Source organism: Rutidosis leptorrhynchoides, chromosome 5, assembly GCF_046630445.1.
Source record: "Rutidosis leptorrhynchoides isolate AG116_Rl617_1_P2 chromosome 5, CSIRO_AGI_Rlap_v1, whole genome shotgun sequence".
NCBI classification, from domain to species: Eukaryota; Viridiplantae; Streptophyta; class Magnoliopsida; order Asterales; family Asteraceae; genus Rutidosis; species Rutidosis leptorrhynchoides.
In genome coordinates this window covers 371,715,404-371,738,106 of record NC_092337.1, presented here as the reverse complement: position 1 = coordinate 371,738,106, position 22,703 = coordinate 371,715,404, and the positions used below count along the sequence as shown (strand labels likewise).

Genomic DNA, 22,703 nt, shown 5'->3' with positions numbered 1-22,703 from the left:
AACGACTCGAATGCAACGTCTTTTGAAATATGTCATGAATGACTCCAAGTAATATTTATAAAATGAGCAAATGCACAGCGGAAGATTTCTTTAACACCTGAGAATAAATATGCTTTAAAGTGTCAACCAAAAGGTTGGTGAGTTCATTAGTTTATCATAACCATTCATTTTCATCATTTTAACAGACCAAAAAATTTCCATATATTTAATTATACACGTAACCCGAGTACAAAATAATACGCGTAACCCGCGAATTAAAAATCATTCATATGGTGAACATCTGGTAATCGACATTAACAAAAATGCATCTAGAATATCCCCATCATTCCGGGAATCTCATCGGACATGATAAAATCGAAGTACTAAAGCATCCGTAACCCGGATGGGGTTTGTTAGGCCCAATAGATCTATCTTTAGGATTCGCGTTAATTAGGGTTTCTGTTCCCTAATTCTTAGATTACCAGACTAAAAAGGGGCATATTCAATTTCGATAATCCAACCATAGAATGTAGTTTTGATTACTTGTGTCTATTTCGTAAAACATTTATAAAACAGCGCATGTATTCTCAGTCCCAAAAATATATATTGCAAAAGCATTTAAAAAGGGAGCAAATGAAACTCACAATCCAATATTTTATAGTAAAAATATTCACACAAAGATACTGAACAATACAGGGTTGGCCTTGGATTCACGAACCTATATCATTTATATATCTATTAATAAATATAATGGAAATCATATTCATTCATTTATTAATATATATATTATTTATATATTTATAGTTATATAGAATTTATACTAAATTCCATTTAAAACGTTTACTTATTTTATGTCTTAGATTATATGTTATCTATATATTTATTTTGTATATATTTTTAAAATGATTAATATCAATACGTTTAGTTATATTATAATGTTTATATATATACATTCCGTATTATATTTAAAAATCAATAGTTTGTTATGTGTAAGTAAAAAAAATGTTAAAAATGTTTGATATATATCTATATGAAATTTTAATATAATTATGGTATACGTAATAAGTATATTTTTTATATATAAAATATTTATTTTTTTAAAAAAATGCTAGTTTTGATAATACTGACTCTTTTAATAGTATTAATAACTTTGATTATAATGTTAACGCTAATAATAAAAATGATAATGGTAATAATAATAATAGTAGTTATGTTAATAATAATAATACTAATAATTATAAAATAATACAAATTCTAATATTCATGATAATAATAATAAGTTTTTAATACTTTCATAATAATAATAATAATAATAATAATAATAATAATAATAATAATAATAATAATAATAATAATAATAATCATAATCATAATAATGGTAATAATACTAAAATGATAAGGTTACTACTAATAATAATATGATTAATACTTATAATAATAATAATGATAATAATTATAATACTTATACATGTGATAATAATAATAATATTTATAACATTAATGATAACAATAATATTGATAACACTAATAATAATAATAACAATAATAATAATAATAATAATAATAATAATAATAATAATAATAATAATAATAATAATAATAATAATAAAAATAAAAATAATAATAAAAATAAAAACTATAATAAAAAGACTACCTCAATGTATCTAGGCTTTAAAAACAAATAAATGTCGCTGCCTAGGCTCGAACCCATGACCTCCCATTAACCCGAACACTCCTTTAACCAACCATCTGTTACTGCTTTTTTGAATAATTCCTAACCCATTTATTTATAACCCAACATTTTCTGTCATCCTCTTCCTCTACTTTCGAATTAACCAGAGACCAACCATAACAGCACATCTTCAAATTTGTTTTAGGATGTGATATTGAAACAGAAACTAACTGATTATAACCGATTAACAGAAAAACAAAAATAAAAAAAAAAAGAATAAAAGAGTGCCTGCTGTTTACACGAAGAACATTTAAAACTCAAACATCAATCTTAAATTCGAGAACGTTTTAGACAATGAATTCAACATGAAATATGTTGTAAATCCACCATATAATCTTTCTGAATTATCAATTGACTAAGAAACATTAAAACGAACTCTAATTTTCACGAAGAATAATCGGTTGACTTTTAAAATAAAAGCTTTGACTCTAAAATTCGAACTCGTTTGAAAGATTTAAAGGTTAGGATTTTACAGATAGTTTGAATGAAGGATTCCTAGCAAGATTACATTATTGATTTTTGAAATTTCATTCGAATTTGAGTTTTTGCAATTTGAGTTCAATAGCAGAGGTATGCGACTGTTCTTTTTCAGATTTTTTTGTTTTGAAATCAATCAGACAAAGTTGTATGGAATTTTAATTGAAAATGACGATGGGTAATTGCAAGACTTTAACAATTCGATTCATTTATAGGATGAAGTGGTCGACAGTCTTTATTAACTAGACAAAGAAGAACGAATAAATATTCATAATAGAAATAAGGTTGATAGGGACTACTAACAAATTTTGGATCTGTAACTGTGAGTTGAGGTCGATTGGATTTGATTAATCAGATAAGAAACAAAAATTACATGCAGTTCAACAATTACGTGAAACTGAATTGGATTTTTCCCTTTTTTAAAAAAAAAATACGTATATTATTATAAATTAATAATTATATCTTTAATAATTAGTAATTAATAATATTAATAATAATACAAATACTAATAATAATAATAATAATAATAATAATAATAATAATAATGATAATGATAATAATAATAATAATAATAATAATAATAATAATAATAATAATAATAATAATAATAATAGAAATAATAATCATAATAACATCAATAATCTTAATAGTAGATAATAATGATTCCAATAATTGATAATTTTAATAAGTTTAATAATGTTAATAATAAAAATTGATAATAATAAGAATATTAATGGCATTAGTAATATTATTATTTATGATAATAATAATTTTAATAACAATAATATGACAACTTATATATATCAAATTTCATATATATATATATATATATATATATATATATATATATATATATATATATATATATATATATATATGTATTTATATCTCATATTACAATTAATAATATTAATAATACAAATATTAATATCAATATTAACATTAGTAATAATAATGAAAGTAATAATAATAATTTTGATATATCAGTTATATTTTAACTTGTAATTACATTTAATATAATAGTATTACAACTTATTAATTATATCATATTTATTAATTGTATATATATACTATGAAATAACATCTAATGAATATTTAATATTTATATATTTTATAAATGTTATAATGTAATAATTATTATTTGAAATCTTTTATTTATATATTCATATAGATAATAATATCATATATTTATTTATATATATATTCATCCTAACGATAACATATTTATCTTGTTATTTTACCATTTTCAATTCTAATTGATTAAAGTACACCTTATATATATATATATATATATATATATATATATATATATATATATATATATATATATATATATATATATATATATATATATATATATATGTTTACATATTTATTTGCACACAATCGTTCGTGAATCATCAGAAATAGTCAAAGGTTAATTGAATGTATAACAACAGTTCAAAATTTTGAGACTCAACCTAACAGACTTTGCTTATCGTGTCAGAAACATATAAAGATTAAGTTTAAATTTGGTCAGAAATTTCTGGGTCGTCACACCTTTCTTCTCCGAGATAATCGTAATATCATCTGAATCAGATGCATTTTCTTCTTCTTCTATATTTACATCACTTTCTGTCATTATAAATGAATAATGAATCATTAATATACACTAAATTAGAAATTCTTAATAACATACATTTAATGTATATTTAATATAATTGAACAATTCTAAATCTATACATAGGGTGTTTATTAACAAAATTTTTATAATTTTAACAAAAATATTTTTTTGTATGTCTAACATTGTTCTTCTTCATTTGTTTCATCCATCTTTTCTACAGATTTTTTTTTCTTATACCAGATAGTGCATACTTTCTTTTGCTTGATCTAGTACCTGTTTCACCAGAGTTGTATGATGTGTCCATTGTAGGGTGTTCATCTTTAACATTCATTAACGTACAATCAATACTACTTTTTCAGTCTAATTTCATTTTGATTCTAATAGCAGTGAATTTTGATTGTACATGTGTTTGTATAATCTATTTGATGTATCTTTATATCTTTATATATAGATACATTTTATGCATGTTTATATAAAATACATATGATGTTTGATTAATTTTTGAACTTAAAGTAGTTTGTAGCTGTCATTTTAGTTTTTGTATACGAAAATAAAAAACAATGAATCAAGTGAATTTTGTATTTTATACCTTCAATTTTGCTTCCGTCGTTGTTACTCGACATTTTTCTTCTTTTTTGCGGAGTTTGGAGTTGTTTTTTTAGGGTTTTCAAAGTGTTAAAATTTTTGGGTGTTTTTGGGGGTTTTTTGGTTGGTTATACGGTAGTGATGCTTCTTGCGTGAGATAAAATTTTTTGGCGTTTTTGGGTGTTTTTTGGATGGTTATACCGTACATCAGTGGTGCTTCTTGCGTGAGTTATATTTTTTTTAAATTTTTTGTATTTTTTTAAATACTATCACTTTTTTACAGCATTTTAAACTTTTTTTTAGCTTTTTTTAATTTTTATAACTCATTTTTTTAAAAACATTGGATGTACGTTAATGTTATTTCTTAAATCTTTTTTAAATAGATTATGAATTGAATTATGAAACTTTTAACAAACATTTGATGTATTATAATGTTATGCTTTTTTGTACAATTAATATAAACATTCATTTGATGTATAAAAACATTTTCTACATAGAAATATATAAACACTATAACAAGATATTAAAGATTCATAACATAAACCAACATCAAAATTAACATAACTAACTTTTTTTTATATTAAGGATGCTTTGAAATACAATTTATTCAACAACAAATATTAAGCTTAAAACATCCTTCAAAATACCATAAACTTCAACATCAAACTTGTTCTTTTAACTATAACCTTAGTTGTTAGGTTCAAAACAATCACTGACACTGGTTTCCACAATTTTCTTCAAATGGATTATATCCATTTCTTTTTCTTTGATCTCTTTCCAAAGTGCTTGCATCTGTGCAATGTTTCTGTTTACCTTCTCAAGATGTTCTTTAATGAAAGCCTTGTCTTTTTCTATTTTTCCAGGGAATGTTGCTGGATGGATGAAGTTTGGTGGTGGTATAATGCTTGAATCCATTTTTTGTTGTGTTTGACTTGTTTATTTGTAAAATAAGGTAGTTTTTTTTAGTGGGTTTTTTCTTTTCTTTTTATGTTGTCAATTGATTGAGTTTTTTATGTGTATTTTATTTGGTATGTATATATAGGCAAATGTGGTTGTTAAAAAAGACAAAAAAAAATTAAATATAAAAAAAAAGATGGAATTTTTTTTTATTTTCTATTTTATAAATTAACATACATTAAATGTTTTTTTATGACGTGTTTTTGATAGTACAAGCATGCTCTGTAAAAATTCGCATCCACAGTTACTCTATCATGCCTTTTTCAGTCATATATGTATTGGGAAAGAAAAAAAATCTTTTTGTAATGATAACACGTCACATTTCAAATATTTCACAAGTAAAGTTAATTAAGTTAGGTAACATACATTCAATGTATATTCTTTATTAACAACTTAATTTTATCAATCTTTAACAAACATTCGATGTTTTTTATATTTTACACTTGATCAAGTTATCTTACAGTAATTATTAAACATTTACTTTATTTTTTTTACAACTAAAATACTGAATATAACAAAATAACATTTTTTTTACAACTATAATACTGAATATAACAAAAGATAACATATATATACATACATTCATATTTTGTTTTTACAATGAACATATGTAAAATTTTGAATCCATAGATTCAATTAGCAAAAGATTTATGCTAAACCATGTCAAAAGATACATTTCTAGAATAAAAGATCAAATACATGCACATTCATCCAAATTTCTCGATGTATTTCTTGTAATCAACAAGAAATCGGAGTATGTGCTCGTTTTCTTCCTCGAGTTTTTTGTACTTTTGATAAAGTTTTTTGTAGGCATACTTCTCCCTGTTTAATTTACCAACATAGTGTGTGAGTCTTTCTCTCTCCGAATTTTGTTCCATGTAATTCGGAAGTCGTGGGATGACAACATAAGGTGATGGCGGACGTGGCAGTAGTGATTCTGGTTATGGAGGCGGTGTTTGTTGTTGTGGTGGTCGCAGTGGTGATACTGATGGTTGTGGTGGTTGATATTCTGATTCCCCTGCTATTGATGGTGAGCCTGTAGCGACCCGTCCTAATCCATCTGGACGAAGTCCATATCGATTACAAATGATTCACAATAGTTGATTACATCGCGAGGTACTTGACCTCTATATGATACATTTTACAAGCATTGCATTCATTTTTTAAAAGACAAACTTGCTTTACATCGAAATTTGACGACACGCATACCATTTCACAATATATCCAACTATAATTGACTTAATAATAATCTTGATGAACTCAACGACTCGAATGCAACGTCTTTTTTGAAATATGTCATGAATGACTCCAAGTAATATCTTTAAAATGATCAAATGCACAGCGGAAGATTTCTTTCGTACCTGAGAATAAACATGCTTTAAAGTGTCAACCAAAAGGTTGGTGAGTTCATTAGTTTAGCATAAATAATCATTTCCATCATTTTAATAGACCACAAGGTTTTCATTTTCAATTCTCATAAATAAACGTCCCATGCATAGAGACAAAAATAATCATTCATATGGATTGAACACTTGGTAACCGACATTCACAATATGCATATAAGAATATACCCATCATTTCGGGATCCTCCTTCGGACATGATATAAATTTCGAAGTACTAAAGCATCCGGTACTTTGGATGGGGCTTGTTGGGCCCGATAGATCTATCTTTAGGATTCGCGTCAATTAGGGTGTCTGTTCCTTAATTCTTAGATTACCAGACTAAAAGGGGCATATTCGGTTTAATAATTTATCCATAGAATGTAGTTTCAATTACTTGTTTCTATTTCGTAAAACAGTTATAAAAGTTGCGCATGTATTCTCAGCCCAAAAATATATAGGGTAAAAAGGCAAATGAAACTCACCTAATGTATTTTGTAGTAAAAATATATATGACTATATTGAACAACTGAACAATGCAGGGTTGGCCTCGGATTCACGAACCTATATCATTTGTATATTTATTAATATTCATTGTTCTAATTGAACACATATATATATATATAAATGTATTAGCTATATCTCCTTTATGTTAATAATATATATATGTTTGGTATGTTCATTTTGTATATAAAAATATTAAACTTGGTTATGTTATATGTGTTAAATATATATATTTATGTATTTCATTTGCTTAATAAAACATTAGTTCTAATTATACTAAGTTAATATTAGTAAAACTAATGATAATAACATTACTAATATACTTTTGTTAATAATAACACTATTAGTGATAATAACAATGATATTAATAATAATCCTTGTAAAAATACTAATTTTACTGTTTATGATAGTTATGATATTAATGATTTACTAATAATAATAATACTAATAACTTTATTAAAATGATAATATTAATAATAATAATGATATTGTTAATAATAATACTTTTGTTTAATAATAATAATACTACTAATAGTTACAAAAGTGATACCAATACTAATATTAATGAGATAAATAATAACTTGTATTATTTTGATCATAATAATAATAATATTACAACTATTATTGATAATAATAATAATTTTCACACCCGTTTTTATAATCATAATTATTGAGAATTTTTATCATAATACGTATATTGGTAATTATAATATTACTAACTATAATACTAATAACAATAATAGTAAATATAAAGGGTAACAACCTTTGATGAGAAGTCTAAAAAAAAAATTGCAGCTGCTGGGACTCGAACCTCGGACCCCTCGATAACACACAAGTACTCAACACCACTCCTCCATTTTAGTATTTCTTGTTTTAATACTCAAGATATATATATATATATATATATATATATATATATATATATATATATATATATATATATATATATATATATATATATATATATATATATATATATATATATACCCGTTTTAACTGTTTCAGTTTCTTCCCCATCCTCCCTTGATTTCAGACGACCCGAGAATCAAACGATCACAATAATCACACAATTAATCTGTTTTTTTGGAATCATAAACTAAACAGAAAGAAAAAATGGTTGGTCGATTTATTTAAAACAGAAAAGAAATTGAAAGAAAACTAAACAGTAGCACTCGTTTTGAAACTATGAACTCAAATCGCATTTTTAAAAATCTAGATAGTTTTAACTAATAATTATAACATGAAAGAAGTTGAAAAAGACCCATAGAAACTATATGGATCCTCAATTGATCCTAAAAACTCCAATTGAGCTCGAATTTAACAATGAACAAGAACTTTGACTTTTAAAATTGTAACTTTGACCTCAAAATTGAGACTCGATATGATGAATTGGCTTTTGAAATTCTGCAGATAGTTTAAAGAAGAGATTCCTAACAGAATCACATTAACACATTTTGAATTAAGTTTGGAAATCGTGGGATTTGAAAAATGAAACAAGAACAGGGCCGTAGGCCTTTGTTCTTCATTCCTTTCTGATAATTTCGATTCAGTAGAGTTTGTTAATGGGTTCTGTAATTTGTAAGTGGTAAGTGAAGTCGTGTGGTAGCAGTTTATCAACTGAATTGGATTGGTTAATAGCGAAATCTGGTCGACAAAGAAATCAATCAAAAACAGAAGAATAAATAAAAAAATTAAAAAGCGTACGATTTCCTAACTGAATTTGTTTCTTGTGATTAAACTTGGAATCAAATTGTACTAATTTCAGATCAAGAATAAATCATCTTTAGTTTAGATAATGACTGGAAACAGAAATACGTATTTTTTTCTTATATCTCTTTATATATATACCGTAATAATATATAATCTTTATATATATATATATATATATATATATATATATTTTTTAATTGTATTTTTTAAAAATATATATTAGTATATATATATATATATATATATATATATATATATATATATATATATCAGTATTTTATATATCTATTTGTGTTTGTTTAAATCTGTTTATATATTTGATTAAATATAAACCATAAATTTTAATATTTATAATGTTATTAATAATAAAGTACTAATAATAACTATAATAAAATTATTAATAGGTATTTCAAAATAATAATAATAAAAATAACAATAATAATAATAATAATAATAATAATAATAATAATAATAATAATAATAATAATAATAATAATAATAATAATAATATCAATAATAATATTTGTATTAACAATAACTATATATAGTAGTGACATCATAAAATTGATAGTTTTAATAAGTTCACTAATAACAATTATAGTAAAACGATAATAATAATATGTTTATTAATACTAATAATAATTCTACTTTTCATAATATTGTTGATAATAATATTAATGACTTTGATAATATAATAACTTATATCAAATTTCATATTTAATATTTTTACATTTTATATATATTATAATATGCATACAATTAATAATTATGTATATTAATCCTATATATATGTGTATATATTTATATGTTTATATATTTCAACTACCTCATATATAATCATGTTTTAAATATCAATTTTAAGTTTTCTTTCTAAATCACATACTAGTTTATTAATATATGTAATTCATAATATATAATTATTTGCCTATACATATATTTATTTATATATATATACATTTCTATTTACGATTAATGGTTCGTGAATCGTAGAGCATAGTCAAAGGGTATTTGATTACATGAATATAGATTTCAAAACTTTCGAGACTCAACATTACAGATTTTGCTTATCGTGTCGGAAACATATAAGGATTAAAGTTTAAATTTGGTCAGAAATTTCCGGGTCATCACAGAGCCTCTGTTTCTTTTTCTTTTTTGTTGTCCTGAATCGCCGGATGATGATGATGATGATGATGTCAAGTAAATACTCATCTTTTTGGGTTTTTTAAGTTCTAGGGTTTTCTTTTTTGATAGAGAGAGATTAGTAAAGAAAGTAATGTGTGACTTTACACCTTTAATCGCCTCTTTAAATAGGACGTGTCTTGGTGTATTTGTTGGGATTTGTTAACAAAATAATATAATATGTAATGTAATGTAATTCTAAATTCTATTTCTAATTCTAACCTTTTTCTTTTTATTACTTAAATAGGTTATGTTTTTAACATTCGTTGTTTTTTAAGATAAATTGGATGTATCTTAATGTTTTCTTTTTGTTTTTTTAATGATAATTTTTTTTATAATTCTAAATAAAAAAATAAAAAAATAAAAAACGTTACACATAATTCATAACATTTAACATTAAGTTAAACTAGATTCATAACATACTATCTTTTTATAATAAAATACGCATACATTTTATTCATTTTTAAACATGGATGTATTTTTTTCCAACAAAATATGATGAACTTCATCATCAAAGTTTATCCATTAAACTTCAAACTAAACTACTTTTCTGAAATACTAGAATTGATATTTTTTTTCAACATATTCCTCCATTTTTTGGATATTCCAATAGTGGTAGTTCATATCCCTCCAAATTTTTTCCATTTCTTCAATCTTGTTGTTAACTTTCTAAACATATTTTTCAATGAAAGTTTCATCTAGGCCAGTTTTTACAAAGTGTTCATTTAGTTGAATCTTTCCTGGTGGTGGTGGGATGCTTGAATCCATGAATTCTTTTTTGCTTGTTGTTTTTTTCTTGTATGCATCAATAATTTTCATCATTTCTTCATTTTCATCCTGAAGTTTTTTGTACCTTTCATAAAGTTTTTTGTATGTATATTTTTCTTGGTTTGCCTTGTGAATCATGTTAACAAGGATTTCAGCTCCTTGAACTTCAGGTAATGGTACTGGTATTGTCAAGTAGGCAGAAGGTGGTGTTATTATATATTGTGGTGGTGGTTGTGGTGGTGGTGGTGATGGTGCTTTTGATGTTGTTGCCATATTTTTTGATGTGTTTGAGTTTGTTGTAGAGTTTTTGGATGAGAAAGATGAAGACATTGTTTAGCTATTTTAAATTTGTTATTGTTTTTGGGTTGATATAGAGACTGATGGTTAATACATTATATAGAGGTCCTCTTCATAGGATTCCTTTTGTTGTGAGTAGTTAGTTTTTTATCCTACATTTTATGTATGTTAATTTCTAACATACAATTGATGCATCATATATTTTTATTTAAGATAGCCCAACCCATTTACAAAGACTCAAAGGTATAGACTAAGGTCCAACCATATATGTTCATTTAAAGTCATAATTTTCATATTAAACAATATATGATACAACTGATGTATCATATATTCTTTTCTTTCATGTTCATTTTTTTTCTTTATTATTCTTAACCAAGAGATAATATTCATACTAACTAAAAGACTCTAAACATGATATTCATACTAAACAAAACTTCATTGATAAATCTTTATACAACAAATGAAGAAGTTACGAGACTATCAGTAAAAATGCAGAAGAGGTTATATCTGATGTATCATACTTTTGCTAATAGTATTTTTTATTTTGGAAGTAAGTATAACTCTCCGTTCTTGCGTGTTCACGAAGCAATTCTTTTTTTTTTCTTCAGTGTTATGAAGATTAAAGCTCTGAATGTCTTAAAAACTTCTTCTTTAAGCAGATTCTTGTCACTAAGAATTATCTTCGTTGCATATTTCTTTCTTAATTTTTCAACTTGAGCATCCAGTTTCAATTCATCATCCATTAAATCACAATCATAATTTTCTTCCCCCATGTATCTTTCAATAAGCCTCATCATTAACACTGAATATCCCAAGTTATCTGATCTTGTTCCCCATTTCATCATCCTTCATTTCGGTTGAGAAGATTTGATCAATTCAGCGTTGATGTGTCCAAACTCTTTTAGATACCTTGAAAACAAAAATATCTGCACTTTGATTTTTTGTTATTAGTTAATTTTCTATGATTTTTTCCCTGTAAACAGTTTGTTGATATCAACTTAAATATTAATAAAATTTCTTACCAAAACCTTTGGAGAACAGCCATATTTGAATTCTATCGAGTGTACAGCTCTGCAATGGTCTAAGATCTCAATCTTTGATGTCATCAAATTGAAACACATTATGAAATTCATTGCATATTTCACAACATGGATGATCACCTAGAATAATTTCAATTTTTCAAAATGTCAGCTGTATGCGTATGTTTTTAATAGAACATTTATGTTATTCTCATCCTTCTTATTTTTCATTACTAACAAATAATCTATATTTAATTTTCTATATTTTATATACTACAAAAAAGTATAAAGTTTACCAGTTCAGTATCAGCAAATTTGGAATCTTTGCCCTCCCATGTTAATTGTCGAATAATATTTTCCCTGAATTTAATATATGTTTCATGTTTGTACCCATTCTCGTTGAGCATATCTCCAGTCTTCAGTCAATGTATGATGAAAAAAATAATCAGAACAGCATACATTCAATGTATGTTTAAAAATAATAACATATATTATATGTATCTTACCAAGATTGAAGCCTCCATCAGATGTCTTGTATGTTTTCTCATTTTGTCCATTTTTTCTTCATGGTTTAATATCAATGTCCAGCAATCAATAATAGAGACTGAGATTCTTGATGGGTGTAGCAAACTTCCAATCTGAATTCTGTTCAGCACCTTACCTTTTTCAGATTTGAATACTTGTTTCCTGTTATTTAAATCAAATTCAGTCATTTTCAAATATATGATTATAATGCATTTATGTTAAATATATTAATAGTTTTAAAATAAACTTACATTGGTAGATCAACGAAACAGTACATGAATGTTGACAAATCATTCTCTATTTTAGTAACTTCACCATGTGCATCAAATATTTCCCATGTTTGTTGTTGATGTGGGCTTTGAACCAAATTGAAGTCGATTCCAAGGTCAAAAGATGGTATGTATGAATATTCAATCATTTTTGCTTTTCCTTTAGATTCCAAATTTGTAGTATTATCAGCATACATAAGCTTATACAAATCTTTCTTTGTAATTCCTGTAAATGGTTCAACTTCATCTTGAATTGTAATCTCTCGATCAACTGGTTCAGTTACTTCATTTTCATCACTTGCATATCCTTTAATCAATTTTGTAATCTTTGTTTTCCATTCACCAATCTCTTTACTCTTTCCATACATATTATTTGCAGTTTCAAAAACATTCTTTATTCTTTCAATTTCTTCAACAATATGTTCGTATCTGAGCTCCAAACTTGTAATGTATTGCTGTATATTTTTTAAATTCATATTAATAATGGTATTATTCATATTCATCAACAAAATAATAAAACTATATTTTTTACCTGTTCAGGATCTGGTGTTGGTAGGCATTCATAATTCAGTTGGCCCAAATCTTGCTTACAATCTTCATTTAACTTATTTTCACTCTCATTATTATCATCATCGTCATCATCTACTAAACCTTCACCAAATTCACCATTTTCCATCTCTATTTCAAGTCTTTTTCTTTCTGTCTTCAGATGACCATCTTTCAATGACTGCAACTTTTCGTTTATATTCAAATCCTTCACCTTTGACTCTGTCTAAATATAGCAGCTGTTATCCAAAAACTAATTGTCAGTTTTTACATTTTTATGTATCATATAATTACATAATCATATTCAACGATTTTTACTTAAACGTTTACTTATAATCAGAAACGATAATGGCCCGTTATAAAACTGTTCTTTGCTCTATCCATTCTTGCTTTGAAGTAGAGATTGGTATATATATTCACACCAATCTAGTTTTGATACATCAGTTTCACTTTTGATAATTGGTAAGAATTTTGTGTTGCATGTTCCAAGCTGTGTCCCTTTAGCCATTGTAGTCACAAAAATAACAAGAAAATTTAATACAAACATTCTGTCAGCTTCTGTGTGTTCTTTCATATATTCAACGACCTCTCCTGATCTAATCCCATTTTTCTTTTTTGTGAATTGATTTTTCCAGGAAATTGTTATTGGATCTTCTGGGTCACTTCTATCCAATCTTTGAATCTTTGATCCTCCAATCGGAACACCAAGCACATCATGAATGGTTTTCTTTGAAATTTTTATTGTTCCATTTTTCAGGTTCAGTGTTGATGATTTTTCATCAAACTTATCTACAAGATAGTAACCAAGCTTCAACTTATTTTCAGAAAACTTCAACCCTAAGATCGACCCAAATCCAATTTCTTTCACTTTTCTTTTTTGTTCATCATTCATCTGTTGTATTGCTGTGTATACGCACTTTGGTGATAATCTTGAGGTTATGCTATCTTCATCTGTAAATTTATAAACGTTTTGTTACTTCAAGCATTTTTTTTTGCAAAACTAATAAGTGTTTAAGATGAATCTTACCCGATTCTTTTTTATTTTTTTACTTGAGGATGTTTCGAGTCATCACTTGAACTTGCTTTCTTTTTGTCTCCATCTTCCTTCTTCTCATTACTTGCACCATTGTTCGTCTTATCACTTTTGTTTTGATATGTTGTTCTTTCCTGTTTTTTGTCTTCACTTTTACCTACTTCAATAATTTTTATATACATTCTGTAATTACAGTTATCAAATTAAAAGATTAAAACAATATCAGGTGTCATTTTCTTAAAAATGATTATTACCTTGTTTCTCTATTTTCTTTATCTGTGGTCTTTCAAAGTCATCATCTGAATCAACTATGCTTTCTTCTTCCCTTTCCTTGTTATTATTTTCACCCTCAACTTCTTTATCCTCTTTTTTTGTATACTTTCTTTTTTCCTTCTTTGTTCCACTAGTTCCTTCTCCGAAATTATTATTATATACAATAGATACAGGTTTTTTATTTGGTATTATGTTAAATTTTTTTAAAGTATTTCAAACATTACTTTCTCAAGTATCTTAATGTCTTGCTTACTAAAAGTAGTCAATTTTTGTCTCTTACTTACTAAAAGGTGTTTCAAACCTGCAACAATTTTAGCAGAAAACAAAAAAATACCTCAATTGTATGTTAATATAATCAATACATTCATATAGTCCAAATGAATGATTTTATATATGAATCTATCAGCTACTTTAACATACATACGACGTATGTTATCATTTTCTATTTTTCGAGTTTCAATTCATTTTTTTTTCCAGATAAAAAGTATGATGTATTTAGTTAAATATAAATATTCAATTCAATTCAATATGAATATATAGTTTATCATGATTATTAACATACGTCAATTGTATGTTAATAATTCATATAGTCCAACTGAATGATTTTATATATGAATCTATCAGCTACTTTAACATACATACGATGTATGTTATCATTTTCTATTTTTCGAGTTTCAATTCATTTTTTTTTCCAGATAAAAAGTATGATGTATTCAGTTAAATATAAATATTCAATTCAATATGAATATACAGTTTATCATGATTATTAACATACGTCAATTGTATGTTAATACAATCAATACATTCATATAGTCCAACTGAATGATTTTATATATGAATCTATCAGCTACTTTAACATACATACGACGTATGTTATCATTTTCTATTTTTCGAGTTTCAATTCATTTTTTTTCCAGATAAAAAGTACGATGTATTCAGTTAAATATAAATATTCAATTCAATATGAATATACAGTTTATCATGATTATTAACATACATCAATTGTATGTTAATACAATCAATACATTTATATAGTCCAACTAAATGATTTTATATATGAATCTATCTGCTACTTTAACATACATACGATTTATGTTATCATTTTCTATTTTTCGAGTTTCAATTCATTTTTTTTCAGATAAAAAGTACGATGTATTTAACATACAATTCATTATGAATATTTTAGTTTTATGATGATTTTATTATCACACATCAATGTATGTTTAAATAATAAATACATTCGTAGGTCCAACTGAATGTTTTTATATCTGAATCTATCACCTACTTAACAAAAATTCACAGTGTGATGCATTCAATTTAATATGAATATACAATTCAATATGAATATCAAAACATATTCGTACCTATTTTTTGAAATTTTTTTTTGCGTTACCTTTCCCTTTATCTGCTGGTTTTTTCCTTTTCTATCTTCTTCGCCAGTCATCTGCAGGTTTTTTTCATATGTATTTTTATAAAATGAATCAATATGAATCTTAAATGTCTCACGGATTTAGAATATATTTCTTAGTGAATGTTGAATATACCTTGTCGTATTTGATTTACGTTCAATGTTATTTTTTGATTTTTACGACTTGAATTTCTCAATTCGTATCGCGATTGATGTTGCTGATGTTGAATGAAATAATGAATGAATGCTTCGATCTGCAGAGAAATCCTAGTTTCTAGTTTCTCGTTTTTCATTATTTTTTATTTTATTTTATATTAATTAATAATAATTAATATTTTGTGTTTGGACAAAAATGCCCTTCCAGGTTATTTTTTAATGAGATGAGATCTGCGGCCAGGATTTACTTATCCCCTTATCCCCAATTTGGTGCTTATCCCTTGATCTCCCCTATATATATATATATATATATATATATATATATATATATATATATATATATATATATATATATATATATATATATATATATATATATATATATATATATATATATATATATATGTTTTTAGCACAAACTAATTTCATTATGTCAAAATTTCAAAAGAAGCAATATCTATAAAGATGATCAAATAACCATTTTAACTTTAATTGACAACACGAGCCAGTACGTTGATATAATATTTTACAAATATTATATTAACGTAATGTTTAAAATCTATGCGGAAACGGTAAATTAATTTTATATTATATAAAATATCATTCATGTATAATATTATAATTATATTATTAATAAATAAATATCTATTTTATAATTTTTATTACAATAAAAAACATTGTAAATGGTTTTTAATAGATATATATATATATATATATATATATATATATATATATATATATATATATATATATATATATATATATATCTTATCAATAAATATTTATTTTAAATTAATGTATAGTTTAAAATAAATTCATGATATATAATATTAATATTATATGATAATATAATATAATATTTAGGTAATGAAATCTATATATCAATTTAAATTAAATAAGGAAATCTAATAATTCGATTAATATATGGAAATAACTGATACACTGACACGTGACATGAATAAAGGAGAAGTTGACATGTGTCATGAATTAATCAAGAGTTGACACGTAGGATTATTGTCATACGCTTTATATAATGTATGAATAGATAGATAGATAGATGTCTGAAAAGTAACTTCGATGGCCCGAAAAAGTAACCTAAGTTATCCAATTTGACAATCAAGGTAACCCCCAATTTGGCTAAGCCCGAAAAGGATTGCAATTTAATATTTTCTCACAAAAAGGATTGTGTATTCAAATTGGACGATTGTAGGATGTTTTAGCTTGTTTTGATGGATGTCGAGTATTCTAATAATGATTCTAAGCACTTTTTTTGAAGGAAGCAACATCTGAAACAACTTAGATCTCGATTTGCAAGTTTAAGCTCATATGAAGGTTCGACGACTGTTCATCTCGATTCATTGTTTTTTAGGATGTTTTGGATCTAGTTGCTTCATAAAAAATGATAATCCAAGCTCTTGGAATATGTTTCAAGTCTCAATTTGAAGTAACTCGTGATTTTAGATTTTGTGTTCATTGAGTATTACCTCAATTTTAAAAATTTTGAATACGCAATCCTTTTTGTGAGCAAAAATAAATTGAAATCTTTTTCGGGCTTAGTCAAATTGGGGGTTGCCTTGATTGTCAAATTGGATAACTTAGGTTACCTTTTTAGACCATTTGTTTATGCCTAAGCATGTTTAAATATGATGCATATCTTATATAAAATGAATAGATGACACACCACCAATGCCTATTTATATGAATCCATAATTATGACTTTTTTCTTGCAACTCAAAACTATTTGCATGTAGCAACCAAGACTCTTCTTGGAGCTAAAGATGGTCTTCTTCCATGAAGAGTAGCATAATTATCAAGGAACAACACATCTCCTTTTTGCCATTTAAATTGGATGCTTTCCTCCTCTATTATTTCTTCACATCTCTTCACTATGTTATTAGGTATCGCGATCCCATCAGCCATCATCACCGAGCTACATTCTTTCCCATGCATCCCAACCAAAGTATTGAACCACATTTGCCTTCCGTTTTTTTCCTCAAACACTTTTGTCAACGACCTTGGACCTAGAATCGTCTTCACACCACCGTTTTCTAGCCATTCTAAATCCATTCCTAGAGCCTTTGCCCTATCATTATTGATAATATTGTTCCAGATAATACATTGAATGATATAGATAGATCAAACCTGGAAAAAGATGTGGAGGATGATGAAATCAGACGTACGGCATGGGATTGTGGAAGTGATAAATCACCAGGACCCAATGGATTCACTTTCAGTTTTTTGAAGTTACATTGGGATTTATTGAAGGATGAGGTATACAAAGCTGTACGTGATTTTTTTATTACTTCGCATATCCCACGAGGCTCTAACTGTTCCTGCCTGACCTTAATCCCAAAGGTGAAAAATCCAAAACTTGTTTCTGATTTTCGACCCATCTCGCTTTTTGGTTTGCTTTATAAGATCATTGCTAAAATTCTAGCAAATAGATTATCTTTGGTATTGGACAAGGTGATTAGTAAAGAACAATCCGTATTTATTAGAGGACGATAGATTCTTGATGATGACCCAATGATACTGAGTGAAGCTATTTCGTGGTTCAAAAGAGTAAAGAAATAATTATTGGTATTCAAGGTAGATTTTGAAAAAGCATATGATTCTGTAAGATGGGAATACTTGGATCATATGCTATCATGTCTGGGATTTAGATGTAAATGGTGCCAGTGGATACAAACTTGCCTCTGTACTTCGAGATCTTGTGTGCTTGTTAATGGAAGCCCTACTCAAGAATTTTTGATTAAACGTGGGCTTAGACAAGGGGACCCGTTAAGTCCACTTTTATTTTTAATTATAATGGAAGGCTTGCATTTACAATTAACGAAAGCGATTTCGTTGGGCTGAATTACAGGAGCAAAGATTGGGTCGATGGATGTAAACATATCACATCTTTTCTATGCAGATGATGTGATTATATTATCAGAATGGAATCAAACCGAGATGATCAATATCGTTTCTGTTTTCCATGATTTTTTTGCGGCTTCGGGGTTAAAGATCAACATACATAAATCGAATGTTTTGGGCATTGGTGTTCAAGAAGATGAAGTTATATCGATTGCTCAAAATACAGGTTGTTCAGCTGCTAATCTTCCTTTTGATTATCTTGGTTTTCCTATTGGGATTAACATGTCAAATATATCAAGTTGGGATGATTGGGTGTTTCGATTTAAAAAACGTTTAGCAAACTGGAAGGTCAAACTTATCTCAAGTAGAGGTAGATTAACCCTTATTAAATCCGTTTTGGGAAGCCTTGGTATATACTTTTTTATCTTTGTTCAGATGCCCAGAACATGTAATCAAGTTGGTTGAGAAGTTGCGTGCCTCATTTTTTTGGGGTGCTTGTGAAGGAGAAAGAAAAATGCATTGGATTAAATGGGCTAATGTCATGGCTACTCTAGATAAAGGAGGTCTCGGAGTTGGTAGTATAAAAGCGTTTAATTTAAGTCTCTTGTATAAATGGCGATGGCGTATCATGAATTTTCCCGAATGATCTATGGGCTCAAGTTGTTCGATCAATTTATGGACTTAACACAGGTTATGTTCGGAGCTCTATTATTGGTAACAGTATATGGTCACAAGTAATGAAGGTTGTTAATATTTAGATGATCAAGCGTTAATACCATTTTCTTCTATTCGAAAATAAGTTGGCGATGGTAGTAATATATTATTTTGGAAGGATTGTTGGAATGGAAGCGAACCTATGATGTCACGTTTTAACAGATTGTTTCACTTGGAAAAAGATAAAGATTGTCGTCTAAGTGATCGATTTGTTAATGGGTCATGGGAATGGCATTAAAACCGTTCTCAGATTGGATCAAGGAATGAATTCCTTGTGCAGACTTTAGTTGATGAGATTGGTGATATTGTTTTATAAAATAATGAAGACTCATGGCAATGGACATTGAATCCAAATGGGTTGTTCATTGTTTCTTCAGTAAGGAATGCAATCGAAGAAAGATTACTTCCTTTTCTTTCTCCATCTACATGGTGGGAAAATTTCATTCCTAAGAAGGTCAATGTTTTTATGTGGAAATTTAAGCTTGATCGCCTTCCATTACGCATTAATTTGGCGACTAGAGGTATCAATGTGGATTTTATACAATGCCCTATTTTCAATAACCAACTTGAATCTATGGATCATCTATTCTTTGTTTGTAAGACTGCCAACAATCTATGGTCACGAATTAAAGTGTGGATTGATATCGACATGCCATCTTGTTCATCATGGTATGATTGGTGGCAATGGTTCGAAAATATGGATCAATGACATCGGAAGAAGGAGAAGATGTATACAATCAGGACAGCTACTTTATGGCTTCTTTGGAGATTCCGAAATGATTTGGTGTTTAATTCGGGTCAATTAAGGAAGAACTCTTTGTTTGACCTTGTTCGTTCGTTTTCTTTTTTGTGGCTTAAACATAGAGGTTGCTTTATTATTTCGTGGAATGATTGGCTTATAATGCCTTTGTAATATGTGTTGTATCCCTCTAGCGGCTTGCTAGAGTGTTTGGTTTGTTTTATAAAATCTCAAAGTTCCAAAAAAAACATTGTTTAGAGTAGTGTTAATAGATTAAATAGCAATAAACACAGAGGTTGCTTTTAAAAAAATATAATAAAAAAATAAATAGAGGTTGACGTTCACAAATAGATAACATTCAACCATACTACAACTTTTCTTTAAACTATTAAATACTATACAATGTCCTGTTTTCTTGATAAGATTTAGGATATGTTTTGTATATAGGAGCAACAATATATAGCCTGAAGAGAGACTTAAATTAGTCTATAGATATGATGTTATGAGATAAGGGGTATTTTTTCTACAATGGATGGATCAATGCCATGTAAAACTATACCAACCCTTCAAGTAACTTTTATCCTATATCAAGTGTCCACGTTACTCTTTTAGGTCATCTCATTATAAGTGTACACTAATTTGTTGTTTAATTAATCAGAAAAGACGGAAATGAGTAGAAATAAAAATTGGTTGGTGAAAACTATAGTTAGTGAAATTTTGAAACGCAAGTCATAAATTTTCATTGTATGTATATCTTTTCTCAGCTTCTTGTTTGTCATGTGTTGCAAAAGCATCTTGCCATCCGCGACCTCTCATGGAGGTTGTGTTGTCGTTGCTTAGAGCGATGAACGTGTATTTCAACCCCTTGGCCTCAGCTTCCTCCACAAACTCGGGGAACTCCTCTAGCATCCATTCGGTCACCTTAAAGCTTGGTACAAATGGACTCTCCCCCGCCCTCCGGTGGTGGAACTTCACAAAAAAGTATCACCTTCTTCGGAAACTCTTTTATCTGTTTATAATTTGATCATTAAAAAAAGTACACGACTATGGCCACGTAAGTAAAATAGTTCAGGTAAACGGGTAAGGTGTTTACTCAAATGTACGCAGTTTAATGAGGTTATCCCGTGACCGGTTCTGAAACCCTTTTCCCGGTAACCCCAAGATATGCAGATAGTGAGGTTAGAATGTTTAACCTCTAGCGAGGAAATCATAGCTCCAACCACTAACTATCTTGCGATAGTTTATGGTCACCTAAGTCTATATTGATATTAACTTGACATACCAAAACCATTTCATGATGGTAATAAATGAATTCCGAAAGAGGGCCTTCATTCGCAGTCCAAATCCTTCCATGGACATGAGTTCGTAGGGCAGGCCCCGCATAACAAATATCTTCCCAATCAAAAACTTCCACAATGTCATTGAATTCGACTGCACTCTTCACATCGAATCCTCGTAAAAGAACCGCAATATTCTTAATCATCATGGTTTAGAACCATTCTTTGTTGTTCTTTAGAGATATAAGTAATGACTCTATCAAGTTCTTGGTTGGCTCGAGAGGTGTTAAGACCAACGGTAAGGTCACACCATCCACCAGCTTCTCACCTGCACATTTTCCTACTGAAAAATCCTTACAAGTATATTCCATTTTTATTTAATCTCTTTTGGAGTTTTAAAGTGCAGGAGTCTAACCATACATACATCTATATATATACTTGAAAAAGTTATCTTTTAACAAAGCTCTAAAAAAATATATTTATCAATATTATATCCTTATATAACAAGCTTATTTTATTAGATTGGTCTCTCATGAGTCATGACTCATGAATGACGATTTTTTCAAAGATGCAGAAAACTAGGAGTTAGATATACGTTTTATTCGCTTTTATCCTTATTACATTTGTTATGGATGACGTGTGGTTTGTTAATTTCATTGTTTATTGATTATGTTTGTTATATAGTATAAGTAAATACCATTTTCTATCCTGTAGCGT

At 27.2% G+C, this 22,703-nt stretch overlaps 1 pseudogene; it reads right to left on the bottom strand.

Moving 5' to 3' along the window:
* Positions 1-18,137: 18,137 nt before the first annotated feature.
* On the bottom strand, positions 18,138-22,357 carry LOC139846801 (clavaminate synthase-like protein At3g21360; annotated as a pseudogene).
* Positions 22,358-22,703: the final 346 nt, after the last annotated feature.